This window comes from Uranotaenia lowii, chromosome 3, assembly GCF_029784155.1.
Source record: "Uranotaenia lowii strain MFRU-FL chromosome 3, ASM2978415v1, whole genome shotgun sequence".
NCBI lineage: Eukaryota > Metazoa > Arthropoda > Insecta > Diptera > Culicidae > Uranotaenia > Uranotaenia lowii.
The window spans coordinates 44,617,005-44,636,848 of record NC_073693.1 but is presented as its reverse complement, the minus strand read 5'-3'; positions in this window follow the sequence as shown (position 1 = coordinate 44,636,848).

The window sequence follows — 19,844 nt, the reverse complement described above, 5'->3', positions numbered from 1 at the left end:
CTTGATTTTCATAAGAACATCTTATGAAAAATGACAGAATTTCATAAGAATCTCATCACAAATCTTTTTGGACTCAAATAAGCGGTTCATAAGAAGTATTTTATAAAGCTCATAATAAAATTTACTCTGAGTATGTATGTAAATCGGTCGGCTAAAGAAACAGTTTCTAGCTTTCCATTCTCACCCTTTTCTCATCCCTTTCCCATCAAAGACATAGGAGGATGAATAAAAACACCGGCCAATGCAGTGCTTTTTTGGTTATTTGCGCTGGCAGAAAGGCTATGACAATAAACTTTCGTTTACTAACCGACTCAGATGGTGCACTGCGTAAGAAATCGAACTGGCAAGCCGAGATTAAATGTCGCAGTGAGTTCGTTTCTCACTATATTTTTTTTATTAATTGAAAATCCCATGAAATGTTTTTCTTGTCTCTCTTGAATGTGGTAGCCAAGCATAATTTTGCATGGGAGCTCGAGTCTTTATACCAGTAGTGCTTTTCCAATCATAAATATCATCTTTGGTACGTACACTTTTCGGTGCATTTTCGGCACACAGATTTGCTAAATAGGAATAGCATTTTTGCAACCTCTTTTATGGGCGTAGAAATCGTATTTTTCGTTCCATCCCGAATTTTACATTTCGTAACCTTTTTTTCCCATCGATATAACTTTTTAAAAGCTTCAGACATGTAAACCTTATATTTCAGCAATTACTCTGCAAAATTTTAATAATAGGAGATGCTTGGTTTCAGGGATATTGCAGATTGAATTGTTAAAGTTAAAAAAACTCCGATTATCGTACAATTAGGGGAGATTAGGGCATAAAGAGCATCCCTTTTTTAAATGAAAGTACGCGTTTTCAGAAAAAAAAATTGACGCGAAACACAACTATAGTTCATAAAGTATCTATCTCTTGACAAAAAAGAAATCTCCTCTTCGAATGCATGGAAATACAAACACAAGGAATAAGCTTTTAGGATAGATGTATCATCTTGATCTACAATAAACACACTGCAACATTAGACTGAGTCGATTTGGGGTCATTTTTGATTTCCTCAAACCCTGGGGTCTAAAAAGCTTCGTCTTGGTCCAAAACTCATCCATGATTTTTTGCAGAATTTTTCAGTAACGTTTACATGAATAAATTTGAACTTTTAGGTTTGTATGGGAAAATTGAATGTTTTGTACTGAAAAATCAACATCATTTTTGTTTCTTCTGTGGAACCGAGCTAGCTGACAGTTTTTGTGCCAATTTATAAATTATTGGAAGGAAATTTTCCGCTGAACAACTTTGTGGAAGACCGTAATTTCGTATCTAATTAGGCAAAAAAGTTATTAGCTGTTTAACAGAGGTATGTCTTTTCGCATTGATAAACAATAAATTCAATTGACATCCCTGCAGGATGCGTAGCGAGGCATTGCATGGCTACTTTTCATGCAAAACTTCGAGAGGCTCCAGCAGTGATGTCTATTGAATTTATTGTTTATCAATGTGAAAAGACATACCTCTGTTAAACAGCTAATAACTTTTATACCTAATTACATAGGAAGTTGTGGTCTTCCACAAAGTTGTCCAGCGGAAAATTTCCTTCCAATAATTTATAAATTGGCACAAAAACTGTCAGCTGGCTCCGTTCCACAGAAGAAACAAAAATGATGTTGATTTTTCAGTGCAAAATATTCAATTTTTCCATACAAACCTAAAAGTTCAAATTTACTCATGTAAACGTTACTAAAAAATTCTGCAAAAAATCATGGATGAGTTTTGGGCCAAGACGAAGCTTTTTAGACCCCAGGGTTTGAGAAATTCAAAAATTACCCCAAATCGACTCAGTCTACTGCAACATAAATGCATAAATCCTCAAATTCATTCAAATTTTGGTTTCACCTAAGTTAACGTCAAAACTGATGGTTACTTTAACTTGTTGACTAGAGGCAAAGAGCACCATTGGGATTGGCAGATTAAGCACCCTTTGCCGTACAATCCTAAAGCCTATTCAACTCGGCAGGCTTGTAACTTTGTTTGTTTATTTCATCAATGCTTATTTGCAGTGATGGTACATACAAACAACAGAAATTTCGGATGGTCAAAAGCTAAAATGTTTGTATGTGTGAATATGTTCATGGGAATGAATAAATGTATAGTTTAAGTTCTTATGTACACCTCACAACATATATTTACAAGGAAGCTATTTGTGCCCCAGAGGATTCTCAACTTGCTCCGCACAGTGACTGATTTTCAGCTTTTGGCACACAATTTTAAAATGCATTTTTCAACGTTACTTCCAAATTCGAAAATTTCAAACCGGACATGAAATGAGCTTTTTTAGTGTCTAAACACGATCCAGTAATGCAACTCGCATATTATATTTAAGTGTTGAGTTTCGTTAAATAAGCGTTTTCCTTAAGGTGGTTATTATACCCTTATCTCCCCTACGTATAAGCCACACAATCTTAAAGAAGCTATTTTTATTAAATAAGTGTGTGATGTTTGATGTACCTTACGCAGAAAATTTTAACTAAAATATCATCATAATCAAAAGTTATGGAAGTTCAAAGTCGAAGTGAGAGTTCAAATTCACTTAGTACACTTCTTCTAATAAACTCTATCACTTTCTTCTCTTTCATTTTGTATTTAGAACCAATTCTAAAGTTGTTTCTCGTTGTATAAAATGCAACACATGAAAAAATGATTTATTACGAGACAATATTGAAATAATGGATCAACACAACCATATCTATATTTGCAAAACAAATCAAACCGGCCCCTCTAGTATGTTTGTCTCACAAATCTCTACCCAGAAACCTGTTATACCTTTGGCGCTCCATTTTAGGAAGCATCCCTTCAACACCGTTTCATCGGGTGCAAGCAGGTTCTTCGATTTCGTATCAACTAAACGGTTCCGAGTTGGAAAAGCCAGCTCCATTGTATGACGCTAGTTTGGGGCGTTGAAGCAAACAAACAAAATGTGCTTAGTTGTGGCCAACATTAAGATGAACCACACTGAAAAGGGGAGCTCAACAAAGACGGCCAACCGGTATTTTTCTGTGTTATCAAATTATTTTCAATCGAATTATTTCCATAAATGGACCGGTGCAACATGTTCGACCGGGTTTTGCGCTTTGGTTCACTGCGTTTAGGTCCAGTTTCCACAGAAGCTTCTGTTGATGGGTCTTTTCTGGAAAAGAATCACACTTTTTGATGCAATGTGAACAAAAGTTTGAAAATTGAATTATTGGCCTCTAATTTTTTCATTACTTTAGGAGTTTAAGGAAACAAAAACTCAGCTTAACAATATAATAAGTTGAGATACCTTGATTTAAATAAAAACAAATCATATTTTCTTATCCCTACTATCGATATATAATTCACCTGGAAGAATGTTTTCAATAAAGACTAAGTTCCCCAAGAACGGAAGTCAAATCGTGAGCACTCGACTGAGATGGGGCTCCACTGCTCTGAATGGGCAAACCCATTCGTCCAGTCATTGATATAGGTAGATAGTGCTATTATTTGTCCTCTAAAAAGATCTGCCGAGACTGAATGAAAATAAAATAAAATAAAAACACAGGCAAAACACAGGACAACTAGAGACAGCCTCGAGTGCGGTCAGTAGCTTTTCAGCCTCTCGTGATGGAGCCGGAAAGAGGTTTGGGTGGAGAGAGATCTACCCCATCGTTATTTGTCCGAGGAATGTGTCCCAAACAGAGAGTCTGCTGATCCAGTCAGACCAAAGCTGAAAAGCTACCTCAATAACGAAGGTACGGTCTCTGAATGGGAAGTGTTCTGCCTCTCTAAGGTTGTGAAGTTCTTCTTCTGACTGGACGAGGAAGGGTAGAGAATTGGCAAATCGATGGGTGCATCTCCCTTGGGGTCGACGATGATGATAAATGGTCAGAGTATGCAAATCGACGCCTAACTGTAAGTAATCGGAGAACAAAAGTTTATCGATCCCCCGAAAAGGGTTGCTGGACTTGATTCGGAATAAGAGCCAAGGATTTTGGGAACAGAGGATTTATGAAGACAGTCTTAAAACTTGAAATATGAGTAACTATTCTGTTCAAGTTGGCAAATTCGAATGTGGTCTTCTTTTTTAAGAAAGATACAAAAAAACTTAAAGCACTACACTATAATTGAAAACCAATCGACCGCTTCCAGCTGCTGAAGTAGGTTTAATTCTTTGCTTTACGATTCTGGTTCGAAACTGTTTTATCTTGAGGTTTGCAGAGCCCATTCTCGTTCTTTTTTTTTCTCTCTTTATTCCACACCAACCGCATATGTCGCGGTTATTGTTATTGCCGTTGCTGCCGCTATTTGACCGAAACGGGGAGGGTTCCATTTAGCCTGAATGGGCTTATTAGCGCCGACATTATTGGCGTTAAGTCATGAATGAATGACTCGAACATTGATAATAATGGAGTCCAGATGGCGGCGCGACTCGGTCCAAACCGACTTAGCGAGTGGTCTCCAGAACTAATTCCGACGGATAAATCTTGCGGCTGCCAATACCAAAGAATCGGGCGGCGCTGTCAATTTCCATTTGCAAAACTTTTAATCAATCGGCTAATTTGAACAAATTGGTTAGGGGGAGGGATTACAGTAGGTTGACCGATTGCTAAAGCTGGCAAAGGTGTTTGTGGTTTATTTGAAGCAACTTAAGATAACCATAAATGCTCGAGGGACATTTGATAATTATTTGATGAAAAATGATTTCGAAAGTTTGCTAATTTCCGTTTTCCGATTTTGGCATACATGTTTAATGTTTGTGCTAATCGTTGCGGCAGGTGTTTTCTTATTTTGGGGTTTGTCATGCAGAAAATAAATAGGAACGACAAATATGACATAAATGACAAAAATGACAAAAATGACAAAAATGACAAAAATGACAAAAATGACAAAAATGACAAAAATGACAAAAATGACAAAAATGACAAAAATGACAAAAATGACAAAAATGACAAAAATGACAAAAATGACAAAAATGACAAAAATGACAAAAATGACAAAAATGACAAAAATGACAAAAATGACAAAAATGACAAAAATGACAATAATGACAATAATGACAAAAATGACAAAAATGACAAAAATGACAAAAATGACAAAAATTACAAAAATTTCAAAAATTTCAAAAATGACAAAAATGAATAAAATGATAGATTAAAAAATTCTCTCCAAAAATTTTTTATTGAATTTTGTAATATTTTGCCTGTTTAAGTTATACAAAAATGGGCAGCTGAATAGCCGGTAGTCAAATGGACTCCTCAAGCACTTCACACAAAAAATGTTTGCCCAAGGTGAAATCTCGCAAAACTTACTCCACGTGAATTGAACATGAATTTTAATTGTTCCTTTTAAAATTTTATATTGAGCGCTAAAGCTGAATCTCTTAAACGAAACATTTTTTAATCAGAGTTCTGTTGATTTAATAATAATAATAATAATTCGAATTGTAAATGGTTGATTCTGATTTCAAATGTTTATTTTGCTATTTCCTATTAGACCGGAACAAATATCGAACTCTTCTTTTGTCACAGCCTCGCCCCTTCGATTATATTACAAATAAATAAAGTTTTCATCGAAAAATTAGATTCATTTTTCTAGAATTCAAAGAGTTCAAAGTAGGGTGGTCGGATTTACCGGTTTTTAGCAAATTCGGTATTTCGGTATTCTTAATTTATAAAACCGATAAAACCGGTAAAACCGGTATTTTTTCAAAGTATATCGAATTTCGACGAAAGGGTTTCGTCTTATTGCAGTAGTATTGGCATAAAATGCTCAGAATTTATAACGCAATAGATTTAGCAACATTTTCAATTGAAAAGATGGTATTGTGCCTTTAAATTATCCCTTTGTCAAAAATCTATTTATTTATTTATTTATTTATTTATTTATTTATTTATTTATTTATTTATTTCGCCAAACATCGTAGGCTACATATGTATTCTTAAAACTAGTAGTACAATCTTAATATTACTTTAAATACTACAATATTAGGTTCTTAAGTGCCTGTTGCCGTAAAAAGCACTTTTTAGCTGCTGTTTAGACATAGTAAAATCTATGTTCTGGTAGTTTTTATTATAATTCTTCATAAGACAATTGATTGGACTATTTTTACCATAATCAGTTCGAGCAGAGGTTAAAATAAACAGATTTCTAGTTCTCAACTGGCGACTCGGACAATAAAAGTTTAACTGATTTAGTAGATAAGTAGACTGAACACGCTGATTAATTATGTCGTTTACAAAGGAGATTGCAGCAAATTCTCTTCTAACAGTTAATGGTTCAATATTTATTAGTAAACAGCGTGATTCGTAGCTTGGTAATTGGCTCTGAGACCATCCTAGATTTCGTAAAGCAAATAGAACAAATTGTTTCTGAATGGATTCTAAACGGTTTTTATGAGAAATTTGAAAGGGAGACCACACAACGCTACAGTACTCAAGTATGGATCGGACATAAGCTGTGTACAATGTTTTTAATGTATATGGGTCTTGAAAATTATAACTAAAACGTTTTATAAAGCCAAGCATACTATTTGATTTTTGAATCACTGAGTTATAGTGATCTACAAAGGTAAGTTTTGAGTCCAATATAACACCTAGATCTCTGATCTTATTGATTCTCTCCACAGGCTCATTTCCTAATGTAACAATTTCATATGACGGATATTTTTTCCTTGTAAATACAATATGTGAACATTTTTTCACGTTTAGTTCAAGTAGACTTTTACTGCACCATTTGTAAAAAATATTTATTTCATTTTGAAACACCCTGAAATCTTCTTCGTTATTGACTATCATATAGAGCTTCATATCGTCTGCATATATAAGCACGTTTAGCTGGTTCAGTAAATAAGTAATGTCATTGACGTACAATATAAATAATAAGGGACCGAGATGGGAGCCTTGAGGCACACCAGATGTAACGGAGATGCTTTTCGAAAGTGAACCATTGAATCTAACAATTTGTTTACGGTTTGTCAAATACGACTCAATCCATTTCAGCAGTTGTGCACTGAATCCGTTTTTATGTAGTTTTAAAATTAACAAAGGGATGTCGATTCTATCAAAAGCTTTACTGAAGTCCGTGTATAGAGCCTGAACGGAATTTCCTTGATCCATGGAGTGGATATTATAAGAAACGAATTCAAGTAAATTAGTCGCTGTAGATCGTCCTTTAACAAATCCATGTTGCTTTTCAGTTATGAGTGTTTTTATTTGATTATATATTTTTTGATTCACTATTGCTTCAAAAAGTTTCGGTATGCACGATAAGATTGCTATACCCCGGTAATTTTTAATGTCAGACTTTTTCCCCGACTTGAAAATAGGTACAAGAAAAGATTCTTTCCATACTTGAGGAAAAACACCGGATTTCAACGATGAGTTGAACAATAGAAACAAGGGCATACTTAATTCATTTACAAGATTTTTTAGAAGTAATGGAGGAATTCCATCAGGCCCGGGCCCTTTGGAGCTATCCAGGGAGCAAATTGATTTATGTATTTCCTCAAGGGTGATTGAATCTACCACAGTCAATGATGCTGAGTTGGAAATATAATCGAAAAACGCAGTGTCGCGATCGGCTTCCGAAAAACTGGTGTAAACGCTTTGGAAGAAATTGGCAAACAAATTACATATTTCGTGGGAATTCCTATCACCATCCTCACGATAATCATAATATTTATCATCATCATTTTATTATTATAATTTCGCTGTGAGGTTGCAGAAATTATAGAAGTATAATAAGATAATTTTCAACGAATTCATAGAAGTATTCTGATTTAAGAACAGATTTGACAGAATTATTAAAAATATTTATATTCTTGAAAAAGTTTCTCGGCAATTTCAGTCTCAAAAAATCATAAAACGATGTTTATTTACTACATCCGACGTTTCGGCATGTTTATTTTGCCTTTTTCAAGGAATCTGGCGAGTTGGAAAAAGTTTACAAAAATTTTGAATTATTTTATCATCTTATCTTATTCCTTACTGTTTTGATGTTATGAGGACAATTCAAAATAAATATTATATAATTAAATGGGAGGACAATACATATCAAAAGAGTAAAAAATGATATAACATAAAGCTTTGTGTATGTTAAAAACTTTTAATTCTACTTACAGTAATTTTTCGTTTTAATTGTCCAGAATGTTTTTCGAATCTATGAAACTATCTTGAAGAAAAAGTGATCTCGTTGTCTGTGCTGTGAAAACATATAATATTGAATGAGCTTTCAAGTTGCGTGCAAGCTTCTATGGAATATTTTTACTTACTAGTTGAGCGTATGGAAATCTATTGCAAACTAATGATGATTTCGTTTGGTGATACTTCAAAAAAAACTTTTCGAAATATTATTAGGAATTAAAACTTTTTGGTTTTCCTGTTCGTTCTTTCGTTAACCACTATCGATTGTTGTTGATTGTTGTGTATGAGATGTGTTTTTTTGTGTATTAGTGTGTTGGTGTTTGTTTTGCATGGAGTTGTAATAATCGGCGTAAATAATACTTGGCCCTTCCGTATCAGTCTTTTTGTTGACAGTGTTTCTTGCGTTCCTTGCGTTACCTATTGTGTTACCTATTCTATGTTTTCACCCCACAGACAACGAGACGACTTTTTCTTCAAGACAGTTTCATAGATTCGAAAAACATTCTGGACAATTAAAACGAAAAATTACTGTAAGTAGAATTAAAACTTTTTAACATACACATAGCTTTATGTTATATAATTTTTTACTCTTTTGATCTGTATTGTCCTCAACATTTAATTATATAATATTTATTTTGAATTGTCCTCATAACATCAAAACAGTTAGAAGTAAGGAATAAGATAAGCTGATGCTGCTTCGTCTGGAAAAAGAAAATGCTTCAACCGCGTATAAAATAAAAACAACAGAGTTCCATCAAATACCTTGAAAATATTGATAGAGAAATTTCATACAAACATTCAAACATGTGTATAAATGCTGACTCTGATGAAAAATTTTATGTTCTTAAAAAAAATAGGAAATTTCTAGTTGGTTTTCAACATTTTTGGTTTTATATTTTTTAATATGTGAAAGCCCGGCACCGCATAGAACGATTTTGATAAACTTGACCTGTTTATAGATAAAACATTTTTGCATTTTGACCTAATTCCAGTTTTTCAATGAAAAATGCAGTGATTATTGTAAAGCAATCTTAATTTTTTTGTAGCTGTATCTTTTCTTCAGTCATTGTTCACTTGTACAGTCTTTGAATGTTGTGGAACGTTAGTTCGATAGCTGAACTGAAATGTGTCAAGTTTCATGAAAAAATTATCTGAAAAAGAGATGGAAGCTTCTCAATGCTTTTCTGAACGCCATTATAGCTATTATTCAAAAAGTTATATCGAAAAGTTTTAGCAATAATAAAATCTCACATAAATCTTGCAGTAAGGTTTATTGAGCTTAGATTTTGAAACTGATTGAACAAAATTTGAATATTTGTACTCATACATATTTGATAAAAAAAATTAACTGTGTCAATGTTAATATAATGCCAAAGAATAAAAAAAAACTACCGGAAATACCGGTTTTTTACCGTCCCGAAACCCGGAAATACCGGGTATGAGAAAATAGACGGTTTTACCGGTTTCGGTAATTTTTGATTTTTTTTATTTTTCCTCAAAAATCCTTTCAAACAGTCGGAAATTAAGTGTACATTAAGAAAAAAAAATTAAATTAAATACGATTTTTCACTTTTTCCATACATTAATTGTTGAAAATTTGTTACTTTATGAAACGAAGGGTTCATGAGAATTTTTCAAGTTATCAATCTTAAATAGCTCGATTTACCAGTTTCGTGCAATATAGATTACATGCAATTCTTTTGCAAACATGTTTTTTTCCTATTCGTTCCAAATTATTAAAAATTTGATTTTTTCTACCATCTGCCCCTCGTGATGTCTCAACTTCAAGTGACAAATTTTGTTTTCGCCTAGCTGTATTCAAGAATTAAAGTTAACAAATTAGTTCAATAACAATAAAATCAATCATAAAAAGTTTTCAATAACAAAATCGTACATGTTTAGTGAAATACGAGTTTCTTCATATGGGATTATGATTCAGACTTTAAGTTTGTGCAATTCGGAATATTTATTTCTAAATAGTTGCGAAGTTGCGAATATGCGATCTCCATTACCGTTTTCCATCATCTATACGGAACCTTAGTTCTGAATCAAGATCAAATATCTTAACCTGATAATGGCTGATACTTTTTCCAGACGTACAATTTTCCTGAAATTTTGTAATCATGCTTCGAATCACGTGTTTAGATAAATTAATTCATATTTTCCCCAAAAATTGTTTTTATGTACACTGATTTTCACGAGGGTCAAATTTCGGTCATTGAACATAAACTTTATCTCAAGAACCACTTGAAATATCGGCACAAAATTTTCCACATGTAAACATTCCTTTACCAGGTAAGGTAATATGTACTAATAATATCACTGAAAATTTCATCAATTTTCATTCTCGGATTCGGAAGTTATCAACCAAAGAAAATTATGCAAAATTAACGAATTTACAAGATAAAAAAAATACAAATTATTTCGATTTGGTTTTTTAAATGGCGCTGGAATGGAAGCAAAAGGGAATTGAAGTGTACCCAAAAAAATCTAAATGTGTGTACATATTCTTCATCCATGGCCGTAGGAACGGGGAGAGGGGGGAGGGTTTGGGAGTCTAATCCTCCCCATGAAGGTCCAAAAAAGCAAGCGAGTTATTCTATTCTACATTAAAAATTTTAAATTCCAAATCAAAATTTGATGATTGAGGTATTTCGAGAGTAACAATCTTAACTCAGATGATGCAGAAACCTCAAAACTGAGCCCAGATTCAGAATTCTGTACAGTTCTAAAAAAAATTCCCACTTGTTGATAGAAATTCAGATATGAGTTAAGGTATAAATGAGATATTACTCATTTCGGACGTTCTGGTTTTACAAAACCATAAAATTTTTCGATTTGCATATTGAGAATTTTGTATTCTATTCAGGATGCTTATTATCAGTTAGAATCATCTTTGAAAATTAGAAATGAAAAGCTGTTTTGAAATCCTGGTTCAAATTTGGTTTCATCACTTTCAAAAATTCATAATTTCTGGATCCAAAAATCATGAATTTTCAATGAAATTTTCATGGTTTTTGAAATTAAATTCATGATTTTCTCGAAACTGGTGATTTATTTAATAAATTTAGAAACTCACATGCACATGAATGTTCAAAAAATAATTTTCCGAATATAAAAAAATCATAATCAAATTCATCATTTGAAATTCATTTTTTTTCATATGAATTATATGGATTGAAAATCAATAATTGAAAAAATGTTTTCAGGTTGAAACCGAAAACATCAGAGTTCGAACTACAGATTCATGAAACAAAATTCACGTCTTGGCTCATATTTAAAATTATGATTTGGAATAAAGACTCAAAATATTTTTTGAGTATTCAAAAACCGATTAAAAATTCAAATTTTAAATTCTGGTTCAGACAGATTCAAATTTTATATTAAAACGTCAGATTCTGATTCAGCTTGTAAACGAGTTTTTCAATCAAGATGAATGTTCCGTTGAGTAATCATGATGAATGTTCCGTTGAGTAATCGAAATCGCAAATGTTCGAAGACTAATGGTTTTTATTGTTAATTCAATTTAAAATTTCAATTTTGATCATAGTTGATTTGCATTAAAAAAAACATCTGAAAATAGCAAACACAAAGTAAAATTTTAGTTTATTTTGCAAGTTTTTCTTAATACAAAAACCTCCAAACATCCAAAAGATTTCAATCATGAAATTCATTTTCAGGGGAAAAATATTTGGTGATAAAAAGACATGTAGCTTTCTCTTTAATTTTCTCTAAAATTTTCAATCTAAAATCTTAAGTTTGGTTGAAGTTTGCAGTAATCACATTAAACCGCTTATTTTTTATCTTTTCCTTTAACTTTTAAAATATTAATTTATTTAAATCGATGTTTAAAATTTTTTCAGTTGTTCAAGAGTTTTTTTTATTCAGTTAATTTGTTTTGAGCATAGAATTAGTTATTTTTAAGAAATTGTAGACCTTCTTTTAAAAACTTATTTTACGCTCTAGTGAAATGAATCTACTAGACTCTGGAGTACATTCAATGATTTTTACCATCAGTTAAAATAACTACCTTATATCTTTACTAAAGCTTTATTAAAATAATCGAAAAATCAGCTAAGCATTTCATTGATTTTAGGACATATTTTTAATATAACTTGTACGTGTACGAAAAACTATAAATGTAAAATACAACTTAAAAACCAATTATCAAACAGTACTAAAATTATTAAAAAAATACTTTTTATTATTCATGCATCGTTTAAGCAAAGTATTCAAAAATAAAATTGCCACCAAAACCCCTCCCCCTCCCATGAGGCGGTTCTTCCTACGACCCTGTCTTTATCTTTATTTTGCCTCGAACCGGAGCAAAATCGCATGATTGGAATCAGTTACTCACTATTTTCAAAATTCAATTTTTCGCCAATACAAGTATATTTAAACACTCACACACATTTTTTCCCTTAAATATAATGGACAGTGCTTATGGGGGATTTTGCTGGATTTGTAGTCAAAGTTTCTCGATTCCCAGGGTTCAAATTCGTTTAAATTGATAAAAAAAATCAATCAAGAGCGGTAAAAAAACACAAATTTGAATCCCCTTGTCATTTTAAACTGTTATACATGCTAGTATTGTCCTGAGGTTGTTCAAGCTCCTGAGCATTCGAAGTAGAATTTCTATAAATTTCAGAAACAATTATATGTTATTAGATTCCTGTTGATTTTCTCGGTATTTCGGAAAAATCTGATGTTTTCTTTAACAAATCTCGTGAAATTTGAGTAAATTTCCTGTAACTCTGTGGCTCATTGATCGGAAGAAATTCAACTACAAACACCAAAAAGAATGTTTTTTAGTTCATGTGCTATCGAAAACTTTAATAGCTATCGAAAACTTTTAAAAATATATTTCTTCTGAAAAAAGTACTCACTTCCATACAAATTTAAAGCTAAGTTCTTGACTTCTTCCTGTTGTACTCATATTTGATGTGGGATTGGGGCTTATTCTGCGACTCGAGTGACATGACTCACGAAATTTTGAACTTCTTCATCCTGACTCCAGAAAATGCTTCAAAAAAGAAATTTGTATATCGGTGAGCTGTGAAGGCTAATAACAGCTCATCCGAACGAAAATAAGCAGGTAATTTCAGGTTTATTTGAGCTACTCTAAGCAATAAACTCTAATCTGACTTGATCTACGATACCGATAGATCAATAGGGGAGGAGCGGGCTATATGCGCCTATTAAGCAGAACACTGATTTAATCAAATATCACGTCGAATATGTGTACAAAAACTATATACACGTGTGCAGGCATCTGTTTTCTATACGATGGAGTAATTTTTATGTTAAAATTTTCTTCTGTTTCCAAGAAAACGATTTTATTGTAAGTGTTGTCTAAAATGCCGAACCTCAAACCGTGCGGGCTAAATGCGCCTATTTATGTTTTGAACAAAATTTCTGTTTTTTGGGCAATATTTCCGTATAATTTCATTGAAACTGCTAGAAATTAATAATTTCCATACGACAAAGCTGAAGTTTTATAAAAATCTATGTATATTATAATTTTGTGGAATAAAACAAAAGTTAGGGTTGCCATACTATGGAGGCAGTTCATCCATGAGAAAAACTTTATCAAATCTGTCTTTAGATCTTCAATTCATTCTTAAGATGTCATTCAGAGCTTAGATTTGAAGGTTCAGTGATAAAAATCATTTATTTATTCTATTTAACCTGTTATTTTAGAATGGAGGCATTTTACAAACATGACAGGGGCATACAAAAACACTCTATTATTCCACTAAATAATCATTATTAAACGTCCACAAAAGCTGAAATATGTTAAATTTCTAAGGTTCATTTGAGTAAGAAACAAAAACCATTCTAGTTTCTGTTTTAAGCTTCTTTACGTATAATTTTTAAAAGTCGAAATATTACATCAAAATGTATCAAAACCTTGTATGATTTTTTAAATTTTTTTAAGTTTATAAATTCATAAAATTCTTTCTTGCCTTATGTTCTAAGCGTATCACCCTCAAAATACATTGGTCAGATAAGCTTTCTAGTTAGCCATTTCGCCAAACAGCCGTAGGGTCATTTAACCCGATAGGCCCATTTAGGAAACCTTTCCCCTACCTCAAAACACCAACCGATCCCCAACAAAGGACAATTGTTGTCTAAAATTTCCTTTGTAAATCATAAAGAACCCGACGACAACGAACGTGTGCCGACTCGATGCACCTCGTTTCGTACCTAAATGTCTGGCATGGCGGAGGCATGCAGTCTGGCGAGTGTCCTATTCTCGGATTCCCACAAAACTAACTACACGGTCGATTATACCGCGACATCGCGACACACTCAGGCGCTTGTAACCGAGAGCATTTGCAACAATTTTATTAAGCCACCCACTTCCGCGACCAGTGCTTAATTTGCTCACAAATGTGTGTAAACATTCGAATTTACGACCAGTGTGCTTGGGGAGAATCGTTGCTGGTTTTTAAGCGTACCGTCGTTGTATGTATGACGAATGCAGTACTTGAGCGAAAAAACAGTAGAACGTCGTTAGCAGGAGCACTACCTACTTGTTTAATGGCTTCTTAAAGTGAGGGATGTCGATTGACTTTTTTTTTCTTCAGCCAATCCAATCTATATTTATCACACTTGGCTGGCGTTAGGTTGGGTTAGTTTTGTTGAGCTGCAGGGATGATTCCACGGTTCAAGAGAGCACCCAGAGCAAAGATTGAAAAACCACATTCTGAGTTGAGGGTTTTTCCTCTTTGAGGAAGTGTCGAGATGATGTGAGAATTTCCGAATGCATTCATGGAGCCGGTCGGTGTTGTTAAAGCTGAACGACGACGATTAAAAGATGCTCCCTTCGATGCCCGGTTAAACACCAACAGTGAAAGATGACCACGTTTTTGCTTTATTATTATTTATCGTCGTTGTAGTTTTTTGCTCCATTTATGGCAGAAACATTGACACTGAATAGTAGAGAACACTTCCGGATGTCTACCGAGCTGCTCTCGTTGTTTGGCAAAGTAAAACAAAAAACTACAACTTGGAATGCCCAGGGATGCAACATCTTCTTGAACCATCAGCGTTGCTAGAATTCTTATGTCTTCTCCCGTCGTTTCGATTCACGTTGCTTAAATTTTGAGACACTTGTACCATCACCGCGTACTCATATGCCATAGTAAATAGTTGTTTTATTGGCCAGAGATGCTGCGGGATAACTCGTGGGGCGTCCCCAACAGCTCATTCATAGAATTGAATTGCATTGTTGTGCCGACGACGACGACGACGACGACGACGACGACGACGACGACGACGACCATTAAAGCCAGCGAATAGTTGGCACCGATGCACTGCCCCGAAGAAAAAACAATGAAAACTAAAAGGAATTCCTCAAAGCCGATAAAACATAAGTAATGGACGATGTTTGTCAGGACGACACGATTCTGACGGGCAACAATGATTCTTCATCCGAAAACAATCTTAATTTTTTTGCATGTACGGGGAAGGAATTTAAAAAACCAGGTCCTAATATAATCGGTTTTACATACATAGCTTAAAATAATCAATTCCACTTGTTTCACAGTGTTACTTGTTGTCAAGAGTGAGCTAAAGTCATGATCACTATTTTTAAAAGGTGTAGATTTCGTTGATAATTGAGAGTCTCAGAGCCAAAGGGGTATAAGTGACAAAATGGTCGGTTTTGAGTTAATGATGCCAAACGATTCTTCACATTTCGAACTATATTTGATGATTTTTTTCAGATTTTTAGCATTTTATTTACATACTCTTACATTCGGCAGAAATATGCAAATTCTCTAAAAATATATTGAAAATGGAAAACACAACAATTTAAAAGCGTGTATTCTCGAAATAAGCTTTTATGCACTTATACTCCTTTGGCTCCAAGGGCCTCAATTGTCTTCGAAGCAATTGGACATGACTTTTCGAAAAGTGACGATCAACCGTTTAAACTAGATAAAAAAAAATTCAAGAGGAGACTTGATATTTTATTCAAGAGCCTTTTTCCAACTTTCTTGGAAAGAATGATCATAGTGTTAAATTTCCAGAAAAAATATAAAAAAAGAATTTCCCAACTTAACCAAGATAATTTTTAAATAGACAAATGTCTTATACATTAAACATCTTTTTTTTTTAAATTAATTTAAATCTGCAAACCGAAGGAATTCCGAAAGTTAATTGCAGAGTTTATGAGAACAAAGTATTTGAATGTTGAATTTCATTTAGAGTGATGTTTAAAAATAGGTTATCTAATTGCAACACTTCCGCAATTCCTTCAAAGAAATTTCTTAAATATTTAACAGATTTGAAATATCGTTATGAGATGTCAAAAATCACGAAAAAATTTAGGTTGCTCTATTGGCAGGATTTTCTGATGTTATTTAGAAGGGAATTTTCTCACTCACTTTTCATGATAATCATTACAAAATCTTACTTCCAATGCAAGGTACAACTACTTACATCCATTGATTCGTTCTCAAGAAACGTTTTATCGATCAATTTAATTATCCATAAAATAACTGTTTCATACATTTCCTGAAAGCTATCCTGTCTATTTCATCTACGGTATTCAACCGAATAGTTTTCAATTTGAAGCTATCCAATAAATATGTTCACGCTTTTTTTTTTCATTTAAATTCATTGCTAATCTCATTCATGTCTCATCTTTAAGCCGTCAACTTGCTGTTATTTAAATTCAAGAATGCTTAACGTATTTACTCGATCCGTAATCATTCTTGTGGTTTAATTCGTATTTGATTTTAAATTGTTCATCTAACGCGATAAGTTTTTCTCTCGATTCTCCTTACTACAGTCAGCGAAATAAGAATAGTACCACTATGTGTTTTGTTTGTTAAAAAATGAATTCTTGCAAATCACCTAAAATTTTCTTCTACAATTTGTTTTGAATTGTTTAGTGGACAAATCAAGCATAAGTTTACTTTTCTTGACGTTGCAATTGGCGTTGAGGACCAAAACTATGGAAAAAAAGGTGCGAAATAAGAATAGTACCACTTATATTTTTCAACAAAAACCAAATTATTTCTAGAAATTTACTGTGTAAAAATGAATAATAATGCTTCTACGAATTATTTGAATAGATAATTGCATATTGAGGAGTTTTTTAGAATTGCGAAGGGTTTCAAAGGTATTAAAAGGAGGTTTTAAGAGGTGCTCATCTAGCGTTAAGGAATTTGATGTTTGAGTTGTAATTTTTTTACCAAACTACTGTCTTTCTTCATTAAAATGACATGAAGTGATGAAACAAACATTCGGGGTTTATTTTGAATCAGAAAAAACAGGTTGGAATTCAAAAAGTTGATTTTTTCCAGTAAATCACACCAGTTTCAAGTCATAGATGGCAGCACTATCTTACAGTTAAAACCAAATTAAGTCTCAATATTGATTTTACAGGTTTATTTAGGGCCATATTCATCATTTTGAGGTATTTTTCCATCACAGTTTTGTGGAAGTTCACGCTGCAGAAAGCTTTTCCGGATTTGCAAAAGAATCACCAGCACAAAAATGTACAACCGCCAAAATTCCTGCTCATCTCAACTTCCGATTCATTTGCAAATCATACCAATAACACTGTTAGGTACCCGTCTGATCCATCAAGCTTCATCGGAAAGTACAACTTTATTCTGATTGTCGGTCCAAAAAATTTACTTTTAGTGACCTTGATGCAATTCTTTTTTTTTTTTTTTTTTGATTTTGTGATCTTAGAATTTCCAAGGCGTTCACACGGTACCATGTACTTATTCCTTTATCAAAATGATCCAGCACACCTTAATTAATTCCGGATGTTCGAACATGGATATAAATTTAGTTGAATTGCAAGATAGTGCTGCCATCTATGACTTAAAACTAGAGAAATAGTGTATGACTGTTAAAAACTTTAGTATTTTTTAATTTCAACCTGTGTTTTGGATTCGAATTCAGCCTCAAATCTATGTTTCACATTTCATCATTTTGCATCATACTTATGAATGTTGATGAAGAAATCAAGCAGTTTGATAAAGTATTATAGCTCAAATATCAAATTTCTTAACGCTAGAGGAGCATTTTTAAAACCCCCTTTTAATATCTTTGAAAAGCTTTTTAATTCAGGAAAACTCCTTAAAATGCAGTTATCTACTCAAATAATTCTTAGTAGCATAATTATTCACTTTTACACAGTAAATTTTTAAAAATAATCTTGTTTTTGTTGAAAAACTCAAGTGGTAGGTACTATTCTTATTTCGCACGCCTTTTTTCACATTTTTGGTCCTCAACGTCAATTGCTACGTCCAAAAAAAGTAAACTTATTCTTGATTTATTCGTTAACAATTCAGAACAAACTATAGAAGATTACTTTCGTGATTTTCAATCATTCATATTTTAACAAGCAAAACACATAGTGGTACTATTCTTATTTCACTCACTGTATGTATTCTTATTTCAAGCTCTTCTCACAATCCGCTTGACTTGGATTCGGCAGCATGCTCCAGCTATCTTCTTGGCTCGTTTTATCCCATATTCAAAATATCTGCTTAACTGACTTGGAATCAATTACAATTATCCAAGCAATTCGCTCAACTTGCATCATTGTTGGCTCTCATTCCAAGATGTTCTTGCGACGAACTCATATAAATCGTATCAAATCGCTGTTCTTCCAACACCCTTGAAATTAAAAACAATTTGTTAAAGCTGCCCTTTCGACTCGCTAAATATTGTATACTCTTGTCTAAAGATGACCTTTTAATCTGCTTTATTATTATTTTGTTTTTTTTTCAATTAACTTGAAATTTAAAAGAAATACTAAGGTCCAAAGTCCAAAATCCTTTCGATACGCTCTATAATTCTTTCTCGTCTGAAGGTGGATGTTCAACTCATTTAGTTCTCAATTAGATGAAATTCTTTAACTTCTGTCTTTAAATTTGAAGCGGTCCTCTCAGCTTGCTTGACATATTTTTGTCAGTGTCGCTTTTTTTTTATTTCTAGCTAACATTGTGACCCGAAATTTCAAAGAATAATTGAAGGCTGTTCTCTCAACTCGCCTGTCAATTTCCAGCAGCCTTTCCAACTCACTTGCATTTCATTTCAATATGCTCAGACTGTCTTCTCAACTCGCGTTTTAATTTAAAGCTGTCCTCTCTACTCGCTTGAAATTTTTATCGATTTGTTCAGGCTGTCCTCCCAACTCTCCATTCAATTTTAAGCTGTCCTCTCAACTCACGTTTCAAATTCGAGCTGTCCTTTCAACTCGCTTGAAATTCAATCAATTTGTTCACGCTATCCTCTCAGCTCGCTTCCAATTTCAAGCTGTCCTCTAAACTCGCTTGAATTTTTTATTAATTTGTTCAGGCTGTCTTCACAAACTGCCATTGAATTTGTCCTGTCAACTTGCTTGAAATTTTTATTGATTTGTTCAGGCTGTCCTCTCAACTCGCCGTTAAATTTCAAGCTGTCCTCTCAACTCGCTTTCCATTCAATTTCAAACTGTCTTCTCAACTCTCTGAAATTTGTCAACCTAATAGCTGCCCATATGACTCACTTAACAATAATTTTTTTTTTCAACGGACATGAAAATAAGTCGGAATTATTTTTTTCTTCGAGTTTTGGGATAATTTCGTAACCCACTCATTGGCAAAAACAGGTTATTTATCACAAATAGCAAGTTTCGTTCTTTCCATTTTGACCGAAATAGCTTCCAAAAATAATGGGTAT